The sequence below is a fragment of the Pongo abelii genome, chromosome 2, assembly GCF_028885655.2.
Source record: "Pongo abelii isolate AG06213 chromosome 2, NHGRI_mPonAbe1-v2.0_pri, whole genome shotgun sequence".
Classification (NCBI taxonomy): Eukaryota; Metazoa; Chordata; class Mammalia; order Primates; family Hominidae; genus Pongo; species Pongo abelii.
This window is the reverse complement of record NC_085928.1, coordinates 173,058,711-173,077,109: the sequence shown is the minus strand read 5'-3', so window position 1 is coordinate 173,077,109 and position 18,399 is coordinate 173,058,711. Positions and strand designations below refer to the sequence as shown.

The 18,399-nt window shown below is 37.8% G+C and overlaps 1 long non-coding RNA gene across 1 annotated transcript in view; it reads left to right on the top strand.

The window, feature by feature from the left end:
- The first annotated feature begins 1,836 nt into the window (after positions 1-1,836).
- Positions 1,837-18,399, top strand: part of LOC100937460 (uncharacterized) — a 108,125-nt gene continuing 91,562 nt past the window's right edge. Inside the window, exon 1 of the long non-coding RNA XR_002914468.2 lies at positions 1,837-1,902. This is a non-coding gene — a long non-coding RNA (uncharacterized LOC100937460). The remainder of the gene's footprint in view (positions 1,903-18,399) is intronic.

The window sequence follows — 18,399 nt, the reverse complement described above, 5'->3', positions numbered from 1 at the left end:
ACCATGTTTTCCTAGGTGGTGTTGAGGGTAGCAGATGTTCTTTGATGTCTGGCCATTGAAGAGTTAGGTATTTATTGTAGTCTTCACTGTCTAAGCTTATTTGTAGTTATTTTTCTTGGGAATGCTTTACGTGATGTGATCTAAGCTGTTTATGCTTTAGGGGGCACCCAAAGCCCAGTAACACTGTGGTTTTGTAGACTCATAGAGGTACCATATTAATGATCTTGAATAAGGTCTGGGAGCATTTTCTGGATTACCAGGCAGAGTCCTTTGTTTCTTCTCTCAAACATAAAGAGCCCCCCACCCCCTGCTCATTCTCTCTCTCTCTCTCTTTGTTCTGAGCCACTTAAAGTTGTAGGTGGAGTGACATAAACACCCCTGTAGCCATCACCACTATGACTGCACTAGGTCAGAGATGAAGCCAACATAGCTCTGCGTCTCACCCAAGGCCTGCTGTAACCACTCCCTGGTACTGCCTATGTTCACTCAAGGTCCCGGGGTTCTACAATCAGCAAGTACCAAAGCCAGCCAGGCTGATGTTTTTCCCTTCAGAGCAATGAGGTCCCATGGGACCAGGGTGGCCCCGAAATACCATCAGGACTCAGGGTCTAGAATAGAAAAACTTAAGAGTCTCTCTGGTTTTCTATTGTGTTGGGACTGAGCTGGCACTCAAACTGCAACATGCAGTTCTTCCCACTCTTCTCTCCCCTTTCTACAGACAGATGAACCTCACCTCATAGCCAACACCCACTCTGGCCACAAGGATTACTACCAGACTACCACCAATGTCCTCTTAAGGCCCAAGGTCTCTGAAGTCAGTTTGTGGTGAATCCTTCCTGGCCTGGTACTCACCCTTCAGGGTAGTGGGCACCTCTTTGGTCCAGGGCAGGTCATGAAATGCCATCCAAGAGTCAAGTCCTGGAACCAGGAACTCCAAAGCCACCTTTGTACTCTACCTCCCATGGTGGTATTGGTAACTTAGGTGCAAGGCAAAATTCCATTTTACTTTTCCTTCTGCTTCTCTCAATCAGAAGGAGTTTTGCCCCATAACCACCACAGCTGGTAACATGCTGACTCTCACCTGAAGTCAGAAAGTCTCAGAGGCTCACCAAGGCCCTTGATGTAGTACCTGGGAATTACCTGGGTCTCCTCACATAGCAGGTGATAAATGCTGGCAGGTCTGGGTCCTTTTCTTCAAGGCAATGGCATCCCTTCTGGCCCAGAGTGTGTCTAGAAATGTCATCTGGGAGATAGGGCCTGGAATGGGGACCTCACAACTCCAACTGGTGCCCTGTCTTTCTGTGGCTGAGCTGTTATCTAGATGTATAAAAAAAAATCCTCTCCACTTTTCCCTCTCCTCTTCCTAAGCAGAAGACAGGGCTCTCTTTTGGAGCCTTACATTGTGCAGCCTGAGTCTAGGGAATGGGTGATGCCAGCAATCACTTGGCTGCCGCAGCTGGTGTCTCAGTATGTTGTGTCTCCCTGACCCTCAGTCCATTGTCTATGGGCCTAGAATTCAACTATATGTTGCAGTCCTTATGGCCTTGACTGCATTTCAGGTTTACTTAGAGGCTGAGATTATTTTGACCCTTCGTGGCAAGGTTTGCAGCACTCAAATCTGGATCACTTGTATCAGCAATTCTTCTCTGACTATGGATGGTTTAAATGCTCCCTTTGTGGGCAAGTACCTGTTGAGTTTGGTCTGGCTTATGTTTCTGCATTAACAGGACAGCATTGAGATCAAAGCCTCACAACTGCTGTGTACTACTTCCCCTAGCAACCAGAGGTGATCCCTGCAACATGCTGCTGCTGCTGGGAGTGGGAAAGAGGTGGCATCGGCAGTTCAAGACTGATTTTTCTATCTCTTCAGTGCCTCTTTCAACAATATGAAGTTCAAACCAGGTACTGAGGTACTGGGAGTGCTCATCTAGTTTTGGCTTTTAATAAGTTGTTTTTTCTCCATAGATAGTCATTAACTTGGTGTGCTTGATGGGAGGATGATTAGTGGAACTTTCTATTCTGCCATCTTGCTCTGCATCTAGCCCCTACTTTTGGATTAGATGTCTGGTATGTGAGATAAAATACCTAAATTACCCTAAGATCTTGTCTGAGTTACTGGACAGATGAACATAATGTCACCAATGTTAGGAAAGAAATATGAGTTTCAGGTTTCAACATGTTAAATTTGCTCTTTAATTCAGAGGTTGAGTAGGTATTTGATTATGTATCAGAAGTTTAGGACGCATTCTGGAGTACTTCTTTAATAAAAGATACTCCTTTGTTGTTCTTCAATAAGCCTGTTCTTTAACCAGGTACTGTGTTTATTGTACAAGTCAGTGTTACATTCAAAGTTTAAATATGTATGATATTTTATTATGGATAAAATAATGCAAATTTAATTTATAATATGAAAGTGTGCTTCTTACTTAAAGATAGTTTTTTTTTTTAATTACGATTGAAGTTCTCAGATACATGTTCAGAACATGCAGGTTTGTTACATAAGTATACACGTGCCATGGTGGTTTGCTGCACCCATCAAACTGTCATCTACATTAGGTATTTATCCTAATGTTATCCCTCACCTAGCCTCCCACCCCATGACAGGCTCCGTTGTGTGAAGCTCCCTTCCCTGTGTCCATGTGTTCTCATTGTTCAACTCGCACTTATGAATGAGAACATGCGGTGTATGGTTTTCTGTTCTTGTGTTAGTTTGCTGAGAATGATGGTGTCCACCTTCATACATGTCCCTGCAAAAGACATGATCTCATTCCTTTTTATGGCTGCCTATTATTCCATGGTGTATATGTAGCACATTTTCTTTATCCAGTCTGTCATTGATGGGCATTTGGGTTTGTTTCAAGTCTTTGCTATTGTGAACAGTGCTGCAATAAATATATGTGTGCATGTGCCTTTATAGTAGAATGGTTTATAAACCTTTGGGTATATACCCACTAATGGGATTGCTGAGTCAAATGGTATTTCTGGTTCTAGATCCTTGAGGAATTGCCACACTGTTTTCCACAATAGTTGAATTAATTTACACTCCCACCAACATTGCAAAAGCATTCCTATTTCTTCATGTCCTCTCCAGCATCTGTTGTTTCCTGACTTTTGACTAATTGCCATTCTAACTGGTGTGAGATGGTATCTCATTGTGGTTTTGATTTGCATTTCTCTAATGACCATTGATGATGGGCTTTTTTTCATATATTGTTTGGCCACGTATGTGTTTTCTTTTGAGGAGTGTCTGTTCACATCTTTTGCCCACTTTTTGATAGGATTGTTTGCTTTTTTCTTGTAAATTTGTTTAACTTCCTGGCAGATTCTGGATATTAGCCCTTTGTCAGAAGGATAGATTGAAAAAGTTTTCTCCCATTCTGTGGGTTGCCTGCTCACACTGATGATAGTTTCTTTTGCTGTGCAGAAGCTTTTAGTTTAATTAGTTCCCATTTGTCAATCTTAGCTTTTGTTGACATTGCTTTTGGTGTTTTAGTCGTGAAGTCTTTGCCCATGCCTATGTCCTGAATAGTATTGCCTAGGTTTTCTGTTAGGGTTTTTATGGTTTTAGGTCAAACATTCAAGTCTTTAATCCATCTTGAGTTAATTTTCGTATAAGGTGTAAGGAAGTGGTCCAGTTTCAGTTTTCTGCATATGGCTAGTCAGTTTTTTCAACACCGTTTATTAAATAGGGAATCCTTTCCCCATTGCTTGTTATTGTCAGGTTTGCCAATGATCAAATGGCTGTAAATGCGTGGTGTTATTTCTGAGTCTTTGTTCTATTCCATTGGTCTGTATGTCTGTTTTGGTACCAGTATCATGCTGTTTTGGTTACTGTAGCCTTATAGTATAGTTTGAAGTCAGGTAGCATGATGACTTCAGCTTTTTTCTTTTTGCTTAAGATTGTCTCAGTTATACAGGCTCTTTTTTGGTTCCATATAAAATTTAAAGTAGTTTTTTCTAATTCTGTGGACAAAGTCAGTGGTAGCTTGATGGGGATAGCATTGAATATACAAATTACTTTGAGCAGTATGGCTGTTTTCATGATATTGATTCTTCCTATCCATGAGTATGGAATGTTTTTCCATTTATTTGTTTCCTCTTTTATTTCCTTGAGCTGTAGTTTGTAGTTCTTCTTGAAGAGGTCCTTCACATCCCTTGTAAGTTGGATTCCTAGGTATTTTATTCTCTGTGTAGCAATTCTGAATGGGAGTTCACTCATGACTTGGCTCTCTGTTTGCCTGTTATTTGTGTATAGAAATGCTTGTGATTTTTGCACATTAATTTTGTATCCTGAGACTTTGCTGAAGTTGCTGATCAGCTTATGGAGATTTTGGGATGAGACGATGGGTTTTTTTAAATATACAATCATGTCATCTGCAAAAAGAGACAATTTGACTTCCTCTTTTCCTATTTGAATACACTTTATTTCTTTCTCTTGCCTGATTGCCCTGGCCAGAACTTCCAATACTATGTTGAATAAGAGTGGTGAGAGAGGGCATCCTTGTCCTGTACTGGTTTTCAAAGGGAATGCTTCCAGCTTTTGCCCATTCAGTATGATATTGGCTGTGGGTTTGTCATAAATAGTTCTTATTTTGAGATATGTTCCATCAGTACCTAGTTTATTGAGTGTTTTTAGCATGAAGGGGTGTTGAATCTTTATTGAAGGCCTTTTCTGCATCTACTGAGATAATCATGTGGTTTTTGTCATTGGTTCTGTTTATGTGATGGATTACGTTTATTGATAAGCATATGTTGAACCAGCCTTGCATGCCAGGGATGAAGTTTCTTGATCGTGGTGGATAACCTTTTTATTGTGCTGCTGAATTCGGTTTGCAAGTATTTTATTGAAGATTTTGCATCGATATTTATCAGGGATATTGGTCTGAAATTTTTGTTGTTGTTGTGTCTCTGCAAGGTTTTGGTATCAGGATGATGCTGACCTCATAAAATGAGTCAGGGAGGAGTTGCTCTTTATCTGTTGTTTGGAATATTTTCAGGAGAAATGGTACCAGCTTCTCTTTGTACCTCTGGTAGAATTCAGCTGTGAATACATCTGGTCCTGGGATTTTTTTGGTTGGTAGGCTATTAATTACTGCCTCAATTTCAGAACTTGTTATTGGTCTCTTCAGGGATTTGAATTCCTCCTGGCTTAGTCTTTGAAGGGTGTATATGTACAGGAATTTATCAATTTCTTCTAGATTTTCTTGTTTCTTTGTGTAGAGGTCTTTATAGTATTCTCTGATGGTAGTTTGTATTTCTTTAGGATCCATGGTGATATCCCCGTTATCATTTTTTACTATGTCTGTTTGATTCTTCTGTCTTTTCTTCTTTATTAATCTGGCTAGTGGTCTATGTATTTTGTCAGTCTTCTCAAAGAAACAGCTTCTGGATTCATTGATTTTTTTGAAGGGATTTTTATCTCCTTCAGTTCTACTCTGATCTTAGTTATTTCTTGTCTTCTGCCAGCTTTTGAATTTGTTTGCTATTGCTTCTCTAGTTCATTTAATTGTGATATTAGGGTGTTGATTTTAGATCACTCCTGATTTCTTCTGCGGGCATTTAGTGCTATAAACTGCAGTGTCCCAGAGAATTTTGTACATTGTGTTTTTGTTCTCTTTGATTTCACATAACTTATTTATTTCCGCTTTAATTTTGTTATTTACCCAGCAGACATTCAGAAGCAGGTTGTTCAGTTTCCACATATTTTTCCTTTTTCAGTGAGTTTCTAAATCCTGAGTCCTAATTTGATTGCACTGTGGTCTGAGAGACTTTTGTTATAATTTTTGTACTTTCAAATTTGCTGAGGAGTGTTTGACTTCCCATTAGGTGGTCAATTTTAGAATTAGTGTGATGTGGTGCTGAGATGAATGTCTCTTCTGTTGATTTGGGGTGGTTAATTTTGTAGATGTTTATTAGGTCTGCTTGGTCCAGAGCTGAGTTCAAGTCCTGAATATCCTTATTAATTTTCTGTCTTGTTAATGTTCTAATATTAACAGTGGGGTGTTAAAGTCTCCTGCTATTATTGTGTGGGAGTCTAAGTCTCTTTGTAGGTCTCTAAGAACTTGCTTTATGAATCTAGGTGCTCCTCTGTTGTGTGCATATATATTTAGGATAGTTAGCGCTTCTTGTTGCATTGATCCCTTTACCATTATGTAATGCCCTTCTTTATCTTTTTTGATCTTTGTTGGTTTAAAGTCCAGTTTATCAGAGTTTAGGATTGCAATGCCTGCTTTTTTTTTTTTAACTTTCCATTTGCTTGGTAAATGTTCCTACATCACTTTATGTTGAGCCTATGTGTGCCTTTGCCTGTGAGATGGGTCTCCTGAATACAACACACCAATGGGTCTTGACTCTTTATCCAATTTTCCAGTCTGTGCCTTTTAATTATGGCATTTAGCTCATTTATATATAAGGTTATTTTGCCCATTAGTTGATTCGGTTTCTTCATAGTGTCAATGGTCTTTACAATTTGGTAGGGTTTTTCAGTGGCTGGTACCCATTTTTCCATTCTATATTTAGTTCCATATTGACCTCTACTCTCTTCTAGCTGGTAGGGTTTCTGCAGAGAAATCTACTGTTAGTCTGAGGGCTTCCCTTTGTTGGTAACCCAACCTTTCTCTCTGACTGCCCTTAACATTTTTTCCTTCATTTCAACCTTGGTGAATCTGATGATTATGTGTCTTGGGGTTGCTCTTCTCGAGGAGTATCTTTGTGGTGCTCTCTGCATTTGCTGAATTTGAATGTTGGCCTGTCTTGCTATATTGGGGAAATTCTCCTGGATAATATCCTAAAGAGGGTTTTCCAACTTGATTCCATTCTCCCTGTCACTTTCAGGTACACCAATCAAACATAAGTTTGGTCTTTTCACATAGTTCCATATTTCTTGGAGGCTTTTTTCTTTCCTTTCATTATTTTTCTCTAATCTTGTCTTTATGCTTTATTTCATTAAGTTGATCTTTAATCTCTGATATTCTTTCTTCTGCTTGATTGATATGGCTGTTGATACTTGTGTATGCTTCATGAAGTTCTCGTGCTGTGTTTTTCAGCTCCTTCAGGTCATTTATGTTCCTTTCTAAACTGGTTATTTTAGTTAGCAATTCTTCTAACCTTTTTTCAAGGTTCTTAGTTTCCTTGCATTGGGTTAGTACATGCTCCTTTAGCTCGGAATAGTTTGTTATTTCCCACCTTCTGAAGCCTACTTCTGTTAATTCATCAAACTCATTCTCCATCCAGTTTTGTTCCTTTGCTGGCAAGGAGTTGTGATCCTTTGGAAAAGAGGCATTCCAGTTTTTGCAATTTTCAGCCTTTTTGTTCTAGTTTTTCTTCATTCATGGATTTATCTACCTTTGGTCTTTGATGTTGCTGATCTCAGGATGGGGCTTTTGTGTGAAGGTCTTTTTCATTGATGTCGATGATATTGCTTTCTGTTTGTTAGTTTTCCTTCTAAAAGCCAGGCCCCTCTGCTGCAGGTGTGCTGGATTTGCTGGAGGTCCACTCCAGACCCTGTTTGCTTGGTTATCACCAGTGGAGGCTGCAGAACAGCAAAGATTGCTGCTTGCTTCTTCCTCTGGAAGCTTTGTCCAAGAGAGGCAACAGCCAGATGCCAGCTGGAGCTCTCCTTTCCAAGGTGTTTGTCGACCTCTGCTGTGGGGTGTCTTTCAGTCTGGAGGCACGGGGGTCAGGGACCCACTTGAGGAGAAAGTTTGTCCCTTAGCAGAGGTCAAGCACTGTGCTAGGAGATCTGATGCTTTCTTCAGAGCCAGCAGGCAGGAATGTTTAAGTCTGCTGAAGTTGCACCCATGGCCGCCCATTCCCCCAGCTCTTTCCCAGGGAGTTGGGAGTTTTATCTATAAGCCCATGACTGGGGCTTCTGCTTTTCCAAGAAAGGAGGAATCTAGAGAGGCAGTTTGGCTATGTGTCTTTGCTGAGCTGTGGTGGACTCCCCACAGTTCAAACTTCCCAGTGGCTTTGTTTACAGTGTGAAGGGAAAACCTCCTACTCAAGCCTTAGTAATGGCAGTCACCCATCCCCCTGCCTAGCTCAAGCATCCCAGGTCTACTTCAGACAGCTGTGCTGGCAGCAAGAATTTCAAGTCAGGAGATCTTAGCTTCCTGCGCTACATGGGGGTGGGATCCACTGAGCTAGACCACTTGGCTCTCTGGCTTTACCCCCTTTTCAGGGGAGTGAACGGTTCTATCTTGCTGGCATTCCAGGTGCCACTGGGGTACAAAAACAAAACAAAACAAAACAAAACAAAACAAAACAAAACACCTGCTGCTAGCTCGGTGTCTGCCTTATCAGCCGCCCAGTTTTGCGTTGAAACCCAGGGCCCTGGTGGTGTAGGCACCTGAGGGAATCTCCTGGTCTGCGGGTTGTGAAGACCATGGGAAAAGTGTAGTATCTGGGCTGGAAAACACCATGCCTTACAGCATAGTCCCTCATGGCTTCTCTTGGCTAGGGAAGGGAGTTCCTCAACCCCTTGCACTTCCCAGGTGAGGTGATGTCCCACCTTGCTTTGGCTTGCTCCCATGGGGTGCACCCACTGTCTAACCAGTCCCAATAAGATGAGCTGAGTACCTCAGCTGGAAAAGTAGAAATCACCTACCTTCTGCATTGATCTTGCTGGCAGCTGCAGACCAGAGCTCTTTCTATTTGACCATCTTTGAAGATATGTTAACTAGGACTCAAAACAAATTTGTACGAACATTATATCTGATTACTGAGAATATCTATCCTAGAACATGAATTGTATCGCTTTTGTATAGTTTATTTTTCCACCACTCATGGCATAGATTCTCAATTATTATAGAATTTCAACTTAAGCACAACTGTAATTATTAATTTTTACCACTACATGAGGTGTTTTTTAAAAAATATTTTATGTATTGCCATTTCTTTATGATTTTAGCTATTCTCTAAATTTGTTCACAAATACTCACATGTTTGTGCACTACAGTCACAGGTATTTACACAGCTATTTATCATTTAATTATGTCATGTCCAGCATCATTGTTTTTTGAAGCAGAGCAGTTTCAGAAAAAGTGTGTAAACTTTTCAAAATAAATAAAAATTTTCAATACATAGCCTCAGATAGTCTCACAACACAAGTTGAGCTTAATGATTGTAACCCCAAAACGTACAATTAATACATTCTTCCTTAAGATTCTATTATTTTCCACTGCAATTATTTTTTTTTAATTGTAGTAAGATTATTGGACATGAGATATACTGTCTTAACAAATGTTTAAACATACAGCACAGCATTGTTAACTTTAAGAATAATAATATACAGCAAAGATTGAACCACAACTCCTTATTTCTCTACCCCCTTATCTCCTGATGACCAATTGTTTCTATGCATTGGACTATTTTAGATACCTTATATGGGTGGAATAATGCATATTTTTCTTGCTGTGATTGGCTTATTTTCACTTAGCATAATGAACTCAAAGTTCATCTCTGTAGTAGGATTTTCCTCTTTTTTTAGTTCTGAATATTTTATACATATATATATATACATATATATGTATATATATATACATATATATGTATATATATATATATATACATATATATATAATTTTCTTTATCCATTTATCTGTCAATGGACACTTAGGTTTTTTTCCATATCTTGGCTAGTGTGAATAGTACTGCATGATCATGGAAGTACAGATATTAACATGAAATTCTGATTTCAATTTATTTGGATAAAAACCCATAATTGAGATTGATTGATCATATGATAGTCCTATTTTAATCTTTTTAGAAACTGTTTCTCATAGCAGCCACACCAATTTACATTCTCATCAACAATGTAAAATGCTTCCAATTTCTGCAAGTGCTTGCCAAAATTTGATTACTTTCATGCTTTTTTGTCATAGCCATCTTAACAAGTGTGAGGTAATATTTCATTGTGGTTTTGATTGTATTTCCCTGATTATCAGTGATGTTGAGCATTATTTTACATACCTGTTGGCTATTTGTATGTCTTCTTTCAAGAAGACATACAAATTGCCTATTTTTATTTTTTTCTGCTTTTGAATCATAGGTGTTCCTTATATATTTTGGATATTAATCTCTTATCAGGTATATGGTATGTAAATATATTTTTCTAGTTCAGTAGCTTTCCTTTTTACTCTGATTTTCTTCTTTGCTGTGTAGAAGCTTTTTAATTCGATGTAGTCTTTCTCGTCTATTTCTGCTTATGTTGCCAGTGCTTTTGATTGCCAATACAAATGTCATGAAGTTTTTCCTCTAAGAATTCTTCTAGGAATTTTACTGTTTCGAAAACCTTTCATTTAAGTCTTTAATAAATTGAGTTGATTTTTGTAAATGGTGTGAGATAAGGTCCAATTTTATTCTTTTGCAGGTGGTAGCCAGTTTTCCCAACTGGGCTTGTTGAAGAGATTATTCTTTCCCCATGGTGTGTTATTGGCACCCTTGCCAAAAATTAATTTACCGTATATAAGTAGGTTTATTTGTGTGCTGTCTATTCTCTCTTATTAGTCTGTCTTTATGCCAGTACCATATTGTTTTATGTACTATAGCTTTGTATTCTATTTTGAAATCAGAAAACGTGAACCTCCAGCTTTGTTTTTATTTCTTAATATTGCTAGGGCTATTTTGGAGTTTTGCTTTTGTTTCCATTTGAAATTTAGAATTATGTATATATATATATACACACACATATTATATATATATAATATAATTGTATTTTGATAGAGATAGCGCTGACTCTGTAGACAACGTTTTGAACTTTTTTAACCATATTAAGTAATACAGTTCATAATGCCGGGATGTCTTTTATTCATTTGTTTTTTTTTTTTTTTTTATTCAACAGTGTTTTGTAGCTTTCAGAGTACAAGTCTTTCACTGTCTTTCTCGAGTTTATTTCTAAGTATTTTATTCTTTTTCATGCTATTATAAATGCGATTTTTTTTTCTTAATTCTGTTTTTGGATAGTTCAGTGTTAGTGTATTAAAATGAAACTGACTTCTGTATTTGATTTTGTATAGTGAAACTTTATTCTATTTGTTTATCAGTTCCAACAGTTTATTGGCAGTGTCTTTAGGGTTTCTTACATACAAAGCTATGTTATCTGCAAACAGAGGAGATTTTTTTTTCCTTTTTGATTTAGATGTCTTTTTTTTCCATATTTAATTTCTCTGGCTAGGACTTCAAGTACTATGTTGAATAGAGTGGTGAGAGTGGACATCCTAGTTTTGTTCTTGATCTTAGGGAAAAACTTTGTTTTTTAATATTCCAAGTAATATTATTTGTGGGTTTGTCATATATGACTTTTATTATGTTGAAGTATATTACTTATATTTCTACTTTGCCTCATATTTCTATTATGAAAGAGTGTTAAATTTTGTTAAATATATTTTCTGCATCTGTTGAGAGGATCATGTGATTTTTATCCTTCATTCTGTTAATGTGGTATAACACATAGATTGATTTTTGTATGTTGAACAATCCCTGCATCCTAGGGATAAATCTCACTTGGTCATGGTGCAAGTTCCTTTTCATCTGTATTGAATTTGGGTGGCTAGTAGTTTGATCAGGATTTTTGCATTTGTGTTTATCTGAAATGTTGGCCTACAGTTTTCATTCTTGTAGTGTCACTGGCTTTACTACCAGTGTTATGTGAACATTATAAAATAAGTTTGGAAGTGTGTCCTCCTCTTTGATATTGGAAAAATTTGAGAATGATTACTTTTGATTCTTCTTAAAATGTGGTAGAATTCAGCTATGAGGACATCTGGTCCTGGGTCCTTTGTTGGGAAATTTGGCTTACTGATTCAATATACTTAATAGTTATGGGTTTCTTCAGATTTTCTAATTCTTCATGATTCAGCCTTTGTTGAGTGTATGTTTCTAGGAACTTATCACTGTCTCCTACGTTGTCCAATTTGTTGGCATATGGTTGCTCTTAGTAGTTGGATCCCTTTTTATTTCTGTTTTCTTTATTTAACTCTACTCTCATTAACTTAATGTTTGCCATTTTCATTAATTTTTCAAAAAACCAACTCTGTCATCAGTTTTTTCTATTGTTTGTCTATTTTAAAAATTTATTTTAACTCTAATTATTATATTTCTATTATTCAACTAAATTTGGGCTTAGTTTGTTCTTTGATATGATTTGGCTGTGTTCCCCCACAACCCCCAATCTCATCTTCAATTGTAGCTCCCGTATTCCCCACATGTTGTAGGAGGGACCTGGTGGGAGATAATTGAATCATGGGGACAGGTTTTCCCCATGCTATTCTTGTGATAGTGAATAAATCTCAGGAGATACGGTTTTATAAAAGGCAGTTCCCCTGAACACGCACTCTTGCTGCCATGTAAGATTTGCCTTTGCTCTTTCACCTTCCACCATGAATGTGAGGCCTCTCTAGCCATGTGGAACTGCGAGTTCATTAAAGATCTTTTTCTTTATAAATTAACCAGTCAGGTATTTCTTTAAAGCCATATGAAAATGGACTAACAAAGAAAATTGGTATCAAATAGAGTAGGACACTGCTCTGAAGATACCAGAAAATGTGGAAGTGACTTTGGAGCTGGGCAACAGGCAGAGGTTGGAACAGTTTGGAGGGCTCCAAAGAAGACAGAAGAGTGTGGAAAAGTTTGGAACTTCCTAGATACTTGGAGTGCTCAGAAGACAGGAAGATGTATGAAAGTTTGGAACTTCCTAGAGGCTTGTTGAATGGCTTTGACCAAATTTCTGACAGTGATATGGACAATGATGTCCAGGCTGAGTGGTCTCAGATGGAGATGAGGAATTTATTGGAGGCTGGAATAAAAGTCACTCATACTATATAGAGACTTGTAGCATTTTTCCCCTGTCCTAGAGATTTGTGGGACTTTGAACTTGAGAGAGATGATTCAGGTTATCTGGTGGAAAAAATGTCTAATTGACAAAGTGTTCAAGACCAAGTACAGCATAGAAGTTTGAAAAATTTATAGCCTGATGATGCAGTAGAAAAGAAAAGTCTATTTTCTGGGGCGAAATTGAAGCCAGCTGCAGAAATGAATAAGTAACAAAGAGCCAAATGTTAATTTCCAAGACAATGAGGAAAATGTCTTCAGGTTATGTCAGACACCTTAGCAGCAGCCCCTCCAGTCACAGGCCCAGTGCCTAGGAGAAATAAGTCTCCATGGATGGGCCTATGGCCTGCCTTCTGTGTGCAGCCTAGGGACTTGCTGCCCTGCATCCCAGCTGTTACAGATATGGCTAAAAGAGACCAAAGTATAGCTTGAGCTATGGCTTCAGAGGGTGCAAGCCCCATGCCTTGGCAGCTTCCATGTGGTGTTGAGCCTGTGGGGTCACAGCAGTCAATAATTGAGATTTGGGAACCTCAGCCTAGATTTCAGAGGATGTATGAAAACACCTAGATGTCCATGCAGAAGTTTGCTGCAAGGGTAGGGCCCTCGTGGAGAACCTCTGCTAGAGAAGTGTGGAAGGGAAATGTGGGGTTTGAGCCTCCACACAGAGTCCTAACTTGGGTGCTGCCTAGTGGAGCTGTGAGAAGAGAGCCAGTGTCCTCCAGGCCCCAAAATTGTAGATCCACTGACAGCTTGCACTATGTGCCTGGAAAAGCCACAGCCACTTATTGCCAGCCCATGAAAGCATTTGGGAAGGGGGCTGTACCCTGCAATGCCACAGCAGTAGACCTGCCCAAGGCCGTGGGAGCCCACCTCTTGCATTGACATGGCCTAGAAGTGAGACATGGAGTCAAAGGAGATCATTTTAGAGCTTTAAGACTTGACTGCCCCATTGAATTTCTGACTCTCGTGGGTCCTGTAACCCCTTTGTTTTGGCCAATTTTTCCCATTTGGAATTGGTGTATTTACCTAATCCCTGTACCCCCATTGTATCTAGGAAGTAACTAACTTGCTTTTGATTTTACAGGCTTCTAGGTGGAAGGTACTTGCCTTGTCTCAGATGTGACTTTGGACTGTGGACTTTTGAGTTAATGCTGAAATAAGACTTTAGGAGACTGTTGGGAAGGCATAATTGGTTTCAAAATATGAAGACATGAGATTTTGAGGGGGTCAGGAGTGGAATGATATGGTTTGGTTGTGTGCCAACCCAAATTTTGTCTTGAATTGTAGCTCCCATAATCCCCATGTGTCATGAGAGGGACCCAGTTGGAGGTAATTGAATCGTTAGGCTGGGTTTTTCCTGTGTTGTTGTTGTGATTGTGAGTTAGTCTCAGGAGATCTGATGGTTTTATAAAGGACAGTTCCCCTGCACACACTGTCTTACCTGCCGTCATGTAAGACATGCTCCTCTTTTGCCTTCCACCATGCTTGTGAAGACTCCCCAGCCATGTGGAACCGTGAGTCCATTAAACCTCTTTTTCTTTAAAAATTACCCAGTCTTGGGTAATTTTTTATAGCAGTATGAAAATGGACTAATTCATTCTTCTTTTTCTATTTCCTGTGGTGTAAGTGTAGGTTGTTGACTTGAGATCTTTTTATTTTTTCATGTAGGCACTTATTACTATATACATCCCTTGTAGTATTGTTTATGCTGCATCCCATATATTTGGGTTTGCAGTGTTTCAGTTTTCAATTGTCTCAAGATATTTTCTAATTTTTCTTATGATTTTTCTTGAGGTAGTGCTGTTACAAAGAATTTTTTTATAATTTTCTTATGATTCTTTATTATTTTCATTGTACTTTAACACTAAATCTGTACTAATTTTATTAACATAATTATAGAGTTCTAATTTGAGTTAATGCACTGGGAATAGTTATGAATGAAATGCATACATTTCTGCATTCATCTAAGTCAAAATATTGCATTGATTAAGAGTTCAATATGGTCATGTACCTATTTATATTAGTGACTCAAAAATACATATTCAAAAGTGTATGCAAATATGTCAGTGTTAACTTTTACTTAACAGATTGAACTAGAGGAATGTATGCACTGCATTTAACTCAAAATTTACTTTCATTTATAAATCACAAGATGCTAAGCCCACAAGATGTAGTAGGGTATCCTCTACCCTTAACAGTCTTTCTTACACATAACAGTCATTCGATGAAAGTGTTATTAACAAGCAAATACTGGAAAAAATTAGAAAATATAACATTGGAGACAATTAGATATTGAAGCCACTACTTTGGTCTTTACATGACATTTTACATTTATATATTCTTTGCCATGTTTGTTAACAAATTATTGTGTTTTCAAAATGAGGGAATTGAATGAAGTCCTTCTGACAATTTTCTTGGTGAACCATATTTCTGCAGAATATTTTATAGATAACAAAATATTAGCCAGTGAAATTTGTTATTGATTACTTGGTAAAGGGAGAAGTGTAACACATGATATAAATATTGCTAAAGATAAAATACATAAAATACATTCAAAATCTAAGTAAATTTGAAAGTAGTCAGACAATCTCATCATACTTCTGAGTTTAGTCATTCTGGAAACATTAGGAATATTATGTAGAATAATTCCCTAAGGAAAGACTATTTCCAACCAATTAAGATGTGTAATTTAACATATGAATATTATAAATGGACCTATTTTTGTTTATATATTTTCATCCACAAAGTGGAGTGTAGTAGACACAGACATGTGCCACTGAGAACCAAAGTTTTAAAAATTATACAGAAATACAAGGAGTGTGTTTAGCAGAGACGCACCAGCTGTTAGCCTTTCTAGAGTCAGCCTGAGCTGACTCTAGAACGATGTTCCTCTTCTGAAGTCATACACTTCCCAAATTGGCACATAACTGACTTGGCTGAGGCTTTGTTGGACCTACACTTTTCACTGTGTCCAATACTGCTGCTTCTTTCTTTGCAAAGGTGTTTATTTCTAATAAATGCCTTGTACTCTATTAGGGGCTTAATTTTGTTTTCCCATCGAGGTTCATATTTTAAAGTTCAAATCCCCCTTCCCATACCTCAAATGTAACCATTTCTGAGAAAGTCTTTAAAGAGGTAATTAAAGATAAATGAAGTCATTATGATGAGCCCTAATACAATATTCCTGGGGTGTTTTTAAAGAGAGGAGATTAGAACACACATACAAACAGAGGGAAGACCACGTGAAGCCAGCCATATTACAAGTCAAATAGAGGGCCTCAGTGAAACCAACCTGGCAGACACCTTGATTTTGGACTTCTAGCTTGCCAAACTGTGAGAAAAGAAATGCCTGCTGTTGTAGCCACCTATGTTGTAGTATTTTGTTGTGGCAACTCTAGCAAATTAATACACACTACAAACTATCTCAGAATCTCTTTCTTCAGAATCCAATGTGTGACAGTTGGTAACAGAAAGAAACCAACAAATTAATTAGATGGACTTTTGCAATGGGACATTTCTTGCAAGGCCATTGTCAGAACTATATCACAGTCAACGTTCTTTCTCTGTTCAGCCTTGTCCCCCACTCATAAGTGCTGATCACTAATAAAGTCTTACAGCTGAAACTTTGACTTAGCATCCGCTTCTAGAGAACATGGGGTTCACTTACATAGGAAATGTCACAATAATCAAATACATGAAACCAAGGAAATAGAGCTTCTACATATATTTTAATTTTTCTTTCACTCTATTTTTCTCTCTCTTACTGTGTGTGTGTGGGCGCATGTTTTTCTACAATATGCGTATGCAAATTAGTAAGGTATAGTTATAGTGGTTAAGAAAGGGGTCTGTAGATTCACAAGACATTCCAAAAGCCTGTCTAGGATTCTGAATATATTTACTTAACTTATTGTAATTTTGCGATTAACTTATTGTAATTCTGTGATTTCAGGTGAGAAAAACTCTGTACCTTGGTTGCTGCACCTGAACAAGGAAAATTATCTAGTTCATAAGGTTATGATTCAGGATTCAGTAAATAAGTAACACTTAGAATGGTTGTGGGAAAGAGAGTTTCTGGGATGCCAGATGAGTTGGTCTCCCCTGTGTGAGTCAACCATGGGGAGCCATGAGCAGCCTCTGAGGAGAAAAGTCTCTTTATTGCCTTCATGTCTTTATGCCCCAAGAACATGGCAGCTCCGTGGCATTCCACAGGTTGCTCAGGGAGATAACACATCCTTGAAGCAGTGGGGTATAATCAAACATCTTGGCTTCTCCTGAAACCCACTTCCACCCATTTCAGCCCCGATAAGTCAAAGATCTTAAGTAGTTTAGACACATGCCTTTGCTCAAGGAAATTCACAGAAACCGCCACTGCTATACATCTTATTGAATGACTCACCAGTTCTCCTTCATTGATTTATCCTTTTCCTCCATCCCTTCATACCCCTCCCATCTGCCCTAAGAACAAAGAGCTTGTAAACCAATAAATTAGGTGAAGCGGAAGAGCTCTGGCCCATGAGCAAGCCTCTGACTCTCCTGTCCCCTAGACCCACCTTTTAAACTCTTATTCTGTCTCTTTCTAGCTCCTTTGTCTCTGCTGGACTTGGGGTACCTGCTGGGTGGTGTGGGGCTGGTTTCCCCAACAAATGGTGTCTATCCCATAGAAAACACTTAGTAAATTATAATACATTTATAATTACACATTCCTTTTTAAATAAGCAGTTCATAGTTTATAAAGCTTGGTCTAAGCTTTGGTAAAATATATGAAAAGGAATTTGGTTTTCCCAAATATTTTAGCAAAAGGAAGTGAAGGAAAGCAGATTAGAAAAAAAAAATTTGTGATATGACATTGGAAAAAAATAGAACAATTCTCCATTTGAGTCTGTGCCAAAGCACAAAGCAAAATATTTAATGTGATATTTTAAAGTTTCTTTTAGATGGCAAATTTTAACAACATTGACTGTATCTGTCTAGATAGTGCTTGAAATAAATAGGTTTCAAAAATATTAACTAAATAGCTGCATTAATTATTAATCAATGAATAAATCAAGCTTATACTCTACATTTCCGTGAATATATTGATAGTGAGTTTTCAAACAATTACGTTTTTAAAAAATCAAAGATTAACTAGAATGCATCGTTAGACATAATAAAGACTCTGAGGGAATATATGTACAGAGTTCTAAATGATCAAATTAAAATAAATTTTGGGAATTTATTCAATGTTAAATGTGAGATTGCTTTTCTCTAAGACTTCACCAATTTATGTGCCTCCACACACATATGCTCAAACAAATAAAAATATATTCAATGTTATTTTTAACATACCTGACACATGCTTATTGGAAATAAGTTTACATGACAAACATTTCTTAATTAAAATATGCCATTTATTTGAGGATATGTTTTAAGTAACAGATACTTGCACTGAGAATCTTTGGGATTCTAGATTTCTTGTGAAAGGAATAGATTAAAATTGGCATTTTCATGGAATTTCTACCTCAAGCTGTTTTTTTTTTTTTTTTTTTTTTTTGGTTGCCCTTTTTAGGCTAGTAGGCTAAGCATGAGGACTCA